At 43.2% G+C, this 10,563-nt stretch overlaps 1 long non-coding RNA gene across 1 annotated transcript in view; it reads left to right on the top strand.

The window, feature by feature from the left end:
* The window catches only part of LOC109324343, a 32,980-nt gene extending 25,419 nt beyond the window's left edge, over positions 1-7,561 (top strand). The window contains exons 2-3 of the long non-coding RNA XR_002104907.1: positions 5,289-5,391; positions 7,544-7,561. This is a non-coding gene — a long non-coding RNA (uncharacterized LOC109324343). The remainder of the gene's footprint in view (positions 1-5,288; positions 5,392-7,543) is intronic.
* Positions 7,562-10,563: the final 3,002 nt, after the last annotated feature.

The raw sequence follows: 10,563 nt of genomic DNA, 5'->3' as shown, positions 1-10,563 counted from the left end.
CATCCTGGAATCCTTATGGTCAGTAATAGAAATCAGACACTGTACCCAATAAGTCACTGTCTAAAATTTGCATTCAAGTTTCCCAGTATTGGTTTAAGCTTTCTGTTTTTCACAGTTTCCATTTTCCATAGTAAAGATGCAGGAAAAAAAAGAAAACTAGTCTTATGTTCTCCATGGCTCAGGCAGAGTTTAGAGTGAGTAATAGAAATGCTATCTGCTGTCACTTGTCTCCACTCTACAAATGCTCCCAAATATAGTATCATCCGTCTCACCCTGCATGGATGAAATTTGAGATAATTAAAAGTCAATGACAGTGAGAAATACAGTCACATGTGCAATTATTTGCTATCAGTTTGAGAGCAATGCTGACAGTAACTTGTCTAAAGATTTGACCTGGGAGACTCAAAATCCTGTCTCTGTACACAGTTGAGGCAGTGGCTGGAAAGCTATCAGGTTAATTTGATCTAGACAAGGATGTGATGCTTTAGTATATAATATTTTTGAGGGTGATGTAACCATTTTTCTAGAATAAGTTATTTAGCACTCAGTGGGAAGAGAGACCATTATTATTATTAATAATTTGTATTATAACCACTCCCAGGTGCTAATCAAACTATAAGCTTTGTTGTGTCAGGGGTTATTCATATAAAAATGAAAAACCAGTACCTGCCCTATCAGCTTCCATTCTAAGTATGAGAGACAGACAGATAAAAGATGGAGAAATAAAGTAACATTATTTCCATTTTAAAGATACTAGAGAAAGTCTGTGATAGTTAGAAATTGATCCCAGATCTTCTGTGTCCCAGTCAAGTGTCCTCACATTTCTATGCCTGTCATCATATAGAGACTATGCTTAAAACTTACAACCATCCATGTAGCTAACTGTTACTTAGGGCAATTGGTATTTGAACTGGCCTGTCTTTCTTGCTGTACTTTCACCCCATAGATAAAGAGTGGCCAAAAATGTGGGCCAAGACATTAGTAAACCTTGTTATTTGCAAATTTCTAACATAACTGCTATGCTTTTACAAGTAGTGTGACTACTTTGAGGTACTGGGCACATCTACATGTGACACTATGTCACTGTAGCAATGCACTATGGTGAATGTAGCTCATTGTTATGGTGGCGTAGCATGGCAGGCACAATGATGCCAGTGCTATGCCACTGTAATGATGAACTACCTTATAGTGCATCACTATGGCAACGTAGCTGCTCAAAATAACCATGCACTGCTGGGACAGTGTGGTAATGGATGGTACTGTGCTGTCACTTAGTACTTCTTAAAGCAAGTATTAAATGATGGTGCTGTAACAGCAGTGCCATTGAGGGTGGGGGAGGCACATGTAAACATGCCACTGGGTATTATATTTTCTTTCAAAGCCATTGCAAGCTCTTTTCTTAATTATATAATAGGTGTACCATCATAATTATGAACAAGTCTGCATTGAACCACAGAAAGTCTTTTTATTTATTAAGCCACATAGGTTATCTGTTAGGGTAGCTTGTTGTATTTTATGCTTTAAAATTGAATCCATTTATAGAGTGGTGAATTTGTTTAAAATTTGTTTACATTTAACTTTATTTAATTGTTGCTTAAATTCTGTATATCCCCATTATTATCTGAAGTTTTTATTTTGCCAGTGTCTGCAATATCAGCTGGCCTTGCCTCTTGCAAACAGTTTATGGCCTTGAGTTTGCTTGCATGATGTTTGTTTCCTTTTTTATCACGGTAAGAAGTTGCCAGTGCTATACCACCGTAGTGATGAACTACCTTATAGTGCATCACTATGGCAACGTAACTGCTCAAAATAAGCATGCACTGCTGGGACAGTGTGGTAATGGATGGTACTGTGCTGTCACTTAGTACTTCTTAAAGTGTTAAAATCTCAGGAGAGAGGGCAGGAGGGGAAACCAGAGGCGGTGAGCCTCAGAAGGTCTGAGACTGTCCTGGGGAAAGGAGTGATTTGTCTGGAGAAACTGATATCAAAGAGCCCACAGGCTCAAGCAGCTACCAGTAGTAGAACTGGTAGCCCAAAAAAGGCTTAGAAGTTTTTCTCCTGTTGTATAGTTCCGTAATCCCAGGCTAGGTAAATATCATAGGGGAAAAACCTACCCCGTGCACACCTGAGTTCAAAGTAATCAAATCAGCGAGACAACATTTGAGACTCAGTGCGGTATCCAAGTGTGAACCCCTGGGACTGGCAGACAGAAAAAAACATTTCCCAGGGATCTGCTGACCCCAGAGAGAAAGACGAATACCACAAGCCGAGTTTAGATATCTGGGCTGAGGAGGCTCTCGTAGAGGCACGACCATCCATGTCTCCTGAGGCCTGCAGCCACTCTGAGACAGAGGGGACCTGAGAGCCAGTGATTTGCACTCAGTTTCATCAGGAAAAGACAACTCATCACCTGAGTGGAAGTGGGTAGGATGTATGGGGTGGAGGAGCCCTGCGGAAGACTGACCTCATCATCATGAGAAACCATCCATACTTCTAAAAAATAACTTGATATCAAAGACATGGCAGAAGAGAGGGAGAGAAGATGAGGCAGAGGTCTCCATGATTTTAATGTGGTGAAGAGTAGCAGGTAAATCCACCCGCTCACAAGCCCAATTAACTGAACTTGGCACTAACCAGAAGAATCATTGGGATGAAATGATTGGCTATGTTAATGAAAGGTGATAAGGGCAACCAATGGACAATGCTCAAAGTAAGACACCATAAAAAGGCCAAATGAAGAGGTGTTCTCATAGGTCTGTTGAGCAAAGGAATATGCTGACAGAATAAAATATAAACAATATGCTGACTGCAGGGAGACAGGCCAAAAGCAAAGAGTCATTGAAGAACTGAAGTTTAAACACTGACATTAACAGGATGTCATCCCTCACAACAGACCTGGCTGGAGATACTTAGCTGAAACCAGAAGTCTACAGTGAGGAAGGGAACTTGAATATCTTGAAAACAACTTCTAAGCCTGACTATGAAACTTTTTTGCTCACTGTCATGTTTTTCTAAATCATTTTTATATAAAGGATTTTTAAACTTAATTTTAAATTGCACTACAGATAATTAAAATTAACTTTACTCAAATGTTATGTTTCACATTGAATTCAGGACATATTAAAGTTGTGGGACTGACATTACTTAAAAGAGAAAACCAGAGCTGGAAGTAGAGCTCTGCCACTGTATCTCAAAGCAGAGCTTCATCATATTGAACAGCTAATAAGCATTAGGTCCAAGAAAAAAAATTACCACACTAATATAATCTCCGGTGTCTTCACTTAAACCCTGATTCAGCAAATCATAAAAGCATGTGCTTAACACATTATTCAGCGGGAACTGATCTGGAAAGAATAATTTTTACACAACTCACTTAATAGACTTTGGATAAGGAGCAGCTTTTAAAACTATCCATTTTGACTGAGCCAGCTGCTGGGATAGGGGAGAAGTGATAAATGCCTTTAATTACAATAAATCTCCTAAATCATCTAGTATGAAATCTTACCATTCATTCATTGTAGTAAATGATGCTATAATAGGTGAATCTGGAGACAGCTTAGAATTTGAAAGCCAAGATGAATCTGATGTTACCTAATGAATTTTTTTTCCATAAATATTTTTTGCATAATTTTTGTTTGTTTCTCTTTGCAAAGTAAAACCTGGATATTTTAATTTTGATGGAAGGGTGATACAAATATTATATGAACATCCTGGAATCGTTGTCCTTCCATTCAGATCCAATTTGGTTTTAGTGGAAGAGTGTAGGAAAGACCTATGGAAAACACTTTGATAGTTATTTTCTGGTTTTCTAATCCTTATTAAGGTCACTGATAGCATGATAGTTGCAATGCCCTTGTAATGAGATGAATTAATAGTGAAAACTGATCATGGGGTGTCCTTAGCTGGCCACTAGAGGAGCTTCTGGTGGGGTAGAGAATCCTGTATGCTTGTTTCCAGGTTGAGTTTCTGGCCAGAGGAAAGGAGGCATAGCTGAACTTTTCTTATGCCCCATTTATTTCCAGCTATCACCTCATCAATGTGAGGCTGTTTACAACTGCACGATTTAAAGCAGTTCATGGCATAGTCTAGGTCACTAAGCTGTTACCTTTGTTAATATTTGTTACCAAGTGGGCATGTCTACGTGTGTATTTACATGTGCCTAAACTTAATGTGCTTTGCTTAGGGCACATTAAGACTATTTAGGTGCGAGTCTGCATGTGGACGTGCTAATGTGCATTAAGGTGCATTAAATTTAGGCACAAATAGCTAGGTCACATTAGTGCATGTGCATGTGCATATATACTAATGCGCACACCGTGTTAATGCACATTAGCATGTCTACATGTGTGCTAATGTGACTTAGATATTCATGCCTAAATTTGATACCTGCTTTATGCATTAAGGCCCCACACATGTAGACATGCCCAGTGAAGGGCAGAATATCCAACTCAATCCCAAGGGGAGGGTGAGCATATGTAATTCCAGTACAGTCTTTCTACAGTGTCAATGGACTTTTAATCCATTATTTAGTACTAGATGGACTCCATAATGATAGGAACTTTGAAGTGAAAAGGATACTACTGTTGACTACCTAAACCATAGACCCACTGGGATCAAGACTACTTTATATACAATGGGCTACTGCTCTCTTACTGTAATCTGTAGGAACCACCACAAAAATAATCATAGTTTAGCTTCTTACCTCTTCCCATTATATTTTTTATTTCAGACCTATCAACTGTACAATGAAAATTATATGCAATACAACACACTTTTATGTTCTGCATGATAACAATACATTTTGACCTTTGGTCACAAAATTTAAGTCAAGAATTTTCAGTCTTAGCATTACTTTATCACTTTTGGAAGAAGTCCTTTAAGATTTTGCAAATAAGCATGTAAATATTTCATGTATTCATTTACCTATTTAATTATACCTACATGCTAAAAAAGATGCTTGTGTAGAAATATTTGTCAGGACAATTATATAAATATTTAAATAGCAGATGTTCAATGTATCTTTGAGAAGTACCCCAGCTATTGCTTTAGATGCAAGCATAATAGAAGAGACAATAGAAATGTATTTATATGCTGAATAATAAAACAGATTCTTTTATTTATAGGCTATGTATGTCTTAGTTTGCATTACATAGCTCATTTTAATGAGTTCAGCATTTTAAGAGGTTATAATATAATTAATGATTATAGTCACATGGTAAATATCACAAGATAAGCAGACTGTACTATTACTTAGGTAACAAGATTTTTCTTTATTGCTTTCTGTGAAGGAAGTAAAGGAGGTACTGAGAAGAGTCTGGAGAGACAGGAGCATGAAGTAGTTACCTTCAGCACAGTGGGGAGCTGCCAGGATGATAAGGACCAGCCTCAAAGGTTAAGGAGCACATATTCCTTTCAGACTAGTAGAAGGGGAATTGATGTTGACACTTCAAGCCCCAGAGAAGGGCAAAAAGGAGAGGAGCTGAGACAGATGAGTGAGAACCAGAAGTGGCCAGAGCTGTCAAGCTCCCACAGAAGACAGGAGCTAAGGAACCAGCTTCTGGAAAAAAAACAGCTGGGGTAAACCCTAAATGTGTGTAAAAGGGGGCTCTCTCATTGCCAGTCTGCCATTGGCCTGCCCACCTGTTTCTGAGCCCACCACCCACCTCCTTTCCTGCCACACCTTGTTGTTTCTTAATTGAATCCAATTAGGCAAGAGGCTGCCCATTCTTGCTCCTATGCCAGGGGGCACTATCTGGGGCTCCATTCCTCCCCTACACTGCAGCCCAAGCCTTGCAGATAGCATCCAAGTGACATAATACTCCCAGCCTACAGCTGACAAAGCTTAGCCCTCCTTGTCAGGCCTCAGATACACACACATTCATGCTTCTCTAATCTCACTAGGGCCTCTTGCACTCCACCCACTTTCACGGGGTCTCTTTCATGCATCGACAACTTATACCACCTTGCTCCCTCTCAGAGTGGGCTCCTTCAGCCATAGGCTTTATCTAGTGCACACCTTGGGTGGCAGACATGCCGTCTTTTGGGCCTCTCCCATGACCCTCACTGGGGTAGTGTCCAGCCAACTACCCAACCAGGGCCAAGCTTGCCCTGGCCCATCCTGGAGAAACTCTATACAAACTCAAACCAGGCTCCCAGCCCTTTGGTTTCACCCTCACTGGGGCTCCACATCTGCTTTACTGGGGATCCACATCTTCTACCCCCTCACTGGGGCTACAGGGCTTCTATCCCCAGTGGGGGGCTCAGGTGGCCATAGCAGTGCCTTGCCTCAAATGCTACCTACAGTGATGTGAGGGCTAGGGGTTATTGAGGCACCCCAACCCATCTTCCACCAGGGTGGTGACTGGTCCAGTATTTTCCTGGAGGCTCCTGCACCACTGGGAGCCCTACCAGGCCACCTACTCCCAGTTTTAGGTCATGCCTAGGATCCAGAGCCTCCTTCTCCTACCTGAAGATGTTTCACTTAGCGTTTCAGCCAGGCAATGTGCCTTCCTGGCCGGCCAGCAGCAGTCTGCTCTGTTTACATAAGCAGCCAGTGTCTCAAGGTGGCTGGTGCAATCAAGCACCTGCTGGCTGTTTGGCTCAGCCCTTAAAGTGGCAGGCACCAACAGTGCCCTGCCACAATGTGGAAAGCAGATAGCCTTCCAGGAAGCAGGCTGACAGAATGGAGTGGCCACAACAGCAGCTGAAGCCTGCAGACAGACTGTAAAAGAAAGAAGTGTCAGTGAGTCTTGAAGGGCCCCTGCCCTGTTATTCCCATCTGGGTTTTTCTTTTCTCTTGGTTAAGGTTATTTTTTTCTTTTTTGTCTCTCCTTCTTTTCCTCCTGAGCTGTGTTGCTAAAAAAAAAAAAAGAAAGAGGAGAGAGGGAAGATAGCTAGTCTGCCCCAGGGTGGGACTGTTAAAGTAAAGCCAGCCCTCAGGAAGATGCTGGTCCCAAACAAAAAAAAGCAACATGTATGATTATTAACTATATTAACATACAGTGTGTTCTGCCATGTACCCCTTGCCCTGGTTTTGTTTTTATGGCATACCAGCACTCTGGCACCTTACACAGTAGATATTGTGGGTTTTTTGGCACTGTGGCCAAAAATGCGGCCTACTCCTGAGCTAGAAGTTGGTACACCACTACAATGGGCTGGGTCACCTGGTGATGAATCGGTTTTTAGGAAAGGAATAAGGGTTTTGTGGCAAAAGAAGTGATAAAAAGGGTTCCATGACTTTAGGAAGTTTGACAATCTCAGGATTTTAGGTGATGAAACTCCTCTTACTGCATAGACCATCACTGGTTATAAATGCATGCCATTCAGTTTTCATTACTGTGTATGCTATTTTATTCTCCTCCTCCCCCTTTTGAAATGCTGCTCCTGGTTTGTTTAATTTCTGGCCTAAATAATGAAATTACTGCACATGAAGATCAAACGTAAAAGTATTTTAGCATTTTAAAAAGTTAGACTCAGAATCTATATTTATACTAGAAACCTGTTGTTGGTTTTTAAATACAATGTTCTCATTTTTCTTAGACAGAACCTTCAAGTGATGCTGAAATCTGCTTCTTCCTAACAAGCTGTTGCCCTGTGGGGTCAGGCCAATTCTCAAGATCTCAATATTGCACTGTCAGACAGGAAGCTGTGACACAAGCCGAGTCATATACACATTGCACATATACAGACACATAAGTCAATTAGGTACATACACACACACACAGTACCAGCTCAGGCACATACATATCCAAACCAGCTTAGGCACATGAATACCTATCACCAATTCAAGCACATACACTATACACCCCAAAAGTTAGACCCAGATCACTAATTCATATATCATGCACACAATCACACACACACACACCAGTTTACACACATACCACCCACCTATATATACACACAGGTGAGTTCCTAAGTTTGGTGTTGTGATGTGTATGTATGGATGTGTGTGCTTGGTGTACTTAGGATCCCTGGGGAAAGGTTAAGGTAAGAAAGCAGAAGTGTAGGGAGTGAAAGTTGCTGGAAATGAAAGTCACCAGGACCAGGATTAGAACTGGTGGACTAGAGGGATCTGGGCTGAAGAACTGAGGCTTGGGGGTAACTTTAGGTTAATTGATCTTAATTGATTAAAAGACAACCCAAAGCCTTCAGAACAGGGGAGCAATGCCAGCACAGAGGCTGGGACTGGATCCAGAGCTTTGGGGGAGCTGAAAAGGTACATGGAAAAGTGAGCCTAAGGGAAAGTGTGGGTGTTAAAGAGGGGCTCTGCGTGTGGGGAGTCAGAGGATGGCTCCAGGGCAGCTAGAGAAGTTGCAGGGAGCAGCAGTAGGTGCTGGGAGCTGGAGAAAGGCTCCAGCTGCTGGAGAAAACTGAAGGACAGCCACGAGGAGCTGGGAAGCTGCAATGGGGGGAGCAGGGGGTGACTATGGAAGGTGCGGGTGAAGCCTGAAAACAGAGAGATGGACAGCAGAAAATCACAGGAAAAGTGGCAGGAGAGACTGAAAGGTGGCAGGGCAGCGGGAAAGCAGAGAAAGGCAGCAGACTGTCACAGAGAAAAGGCAGTAGATGGCACAGGAGGCTGAACGGCAGCAGGTACAGGATGAAAGCAAGGAGAGGCTGAGAGGTGGCAGAAAAGGAGAGATGGAATTGGGAGGATATCAGGAAACTAGCAGAGGGGGGCTGGAGCTGAGAGAGAGAGAGAATAAGGCTGGAATATAAGATAGGGAAGGGGATGAGATTCAGTAAAACATGACCCAACTCAGGGTTGCAAATGACAGTGGTTTTATTAAACAGGGGAGACAGTGACACAATGTCTTATTGCTTCCGTTGCACCCACACCCACACATACAATGGTAGCAGGGGTTAGAGAGGCTTTGTGCAGGGGCCGACATCCACTGAAGTCCAGGAGGAGGGAGAGAGAGAGAGAGAGAGAGAGAGAGAGTCCAAATTGTAGGAGGAGGTGTGCAGGTAATATCTACCTATCCAGGCTGGAAAGGGGTCCTTGTCCAGTAGGTGTTGTCCAGAAGGAGGTTGTCAACAGGGCCTCTTGGTGTATAGGTCATATGGCATGGTGCTGGTCCAGATGGAGAGGTCATCCCACTAGATCTGTCTTCACTGTCCCTTTTTCTAGGGGCAGACCTTGTGTGATCTTAGTAACAGGAGGCATGCCCAGGCAAGGGTCAGGCCCTGGTGTACTGAGCATGTGTGCTCCATGCAGGGATGTGCAGTTTCAGGTGTCTGTAAAGGTGGGGTACAATGGTCAAGTTGCTGGGTCTGCAGGGTCTTTTGTCTTTCAAATGCTGGGTTCTTGTCTCTGTTCCTGAATGAGGTCTGTGGTTCCTGGGTGAATCAATGCGAGGTGATGGCCCAGTTGTTATGTGACATTCAGTAGAGGCCTGCTACCATTGTATTTCAATCATTCCCAATCAGTCTCATTCATCTCGAAACCAGTTTACATGGGAGGAATATGTGACTCATACAGTTGCAACACAGGGGATGCCCAGGCAGAGGACACAAGATGGAGGCTTGACTTAAAATGGAAACTTGACATGACTTTGGTTCACTTACAAACACAGGCCTAAACCATACAACATCCATATGAAACAAAAATCAACAAAAAAATAATAATGCAATATGCAACAGTAAAAATCAATACAAATTTCATAATGATACAATATAAAATAGTGGATATTCAAAACCAAAAACTTGCTACCAAAATAAAAATGTTAAAGCTGATCCTAAGGCTGAGCTCGCTTATACCAGAGGAAACACCCTGTTGGACCTGGTGCTGGCCACAGGCGATGACCTGGTAAGGGGCCTCCATGTTCTTGACCACCTGGGCGATAGCAATCATTGCTTGCTGGAATTCACCATCCAGCACAGGGTGTCAAGGGCCTGCAGCAAGATGGCAGCCCTAGACTTTAGGAGGGCCAACTTCAACGAGTTGAGGAGACCAGTGGGTGAGGCGCTGGGGTCCTTGAGGGCAGGGGAACTCAGTGTCCAGGACGAGTGGTCGTTCCTTAAGGAAACAATACTCAGGGCCCAAGGGGAGTCCATTCCAACAAGAAGCAAGTGGGGCAAGAGTGCCCGAAAGCCCTACTGGCTCATCAAGGACGTCCAGGAATGCCTGCTTGCCAAAAAGGTGGTGTACACCCAGTGGAAAGGGGGTGCTATCTCCAAAAAGGAGTATACCTCCTCTGCTCAGGCCTGTAGGGGGATGTCAGGAAAACTAAGGCAGACATAGAGCTAGGACTAGCGTCCAAGATCAAGGATTATAAAAAGTCCTTCTTCAAATACATAGGAAGGATGATGGCGGCACCGGGTAATGTGGGGCCCCTGCAAAGTACGCTGGGAAATCTGGTAGTTGCGTCAGAGGAGAAAGTGGAACTCTTTAACCAATTCTTCATGTCAGTTTTCTTGTGCAGGGACTGGGACTTCCCCGCTGTAATGCCAGACGGACTCAAGGGGAACACCTCCAGACCTCAGGCTGGGGAGGACCGGGTTAGAGAGCTTCTGGAGGGGCTGGACATGTTCAAGTCAGCGGGTCCAGATGCTCTCCAC

This window comes from Crocodylus porosus, unplaced genomic scaffold, assembly GCF_001723895.1.
Source record: "Crocodylus porosus isolate Cpor-Errol unplaced genomic scaffold, CroPor_comp1, whole genome shotgun sequence".
NCBI classification, from domain to species: domain Eukaryota; kingdom Metazoa; phylum Chordata; order Crocodylia; family Crocodylidae; genus Crocodylus; species Crocodylus porosus.
This window is presented reverse-complemented; position numbering and strand designations above follow the sequence as displayed.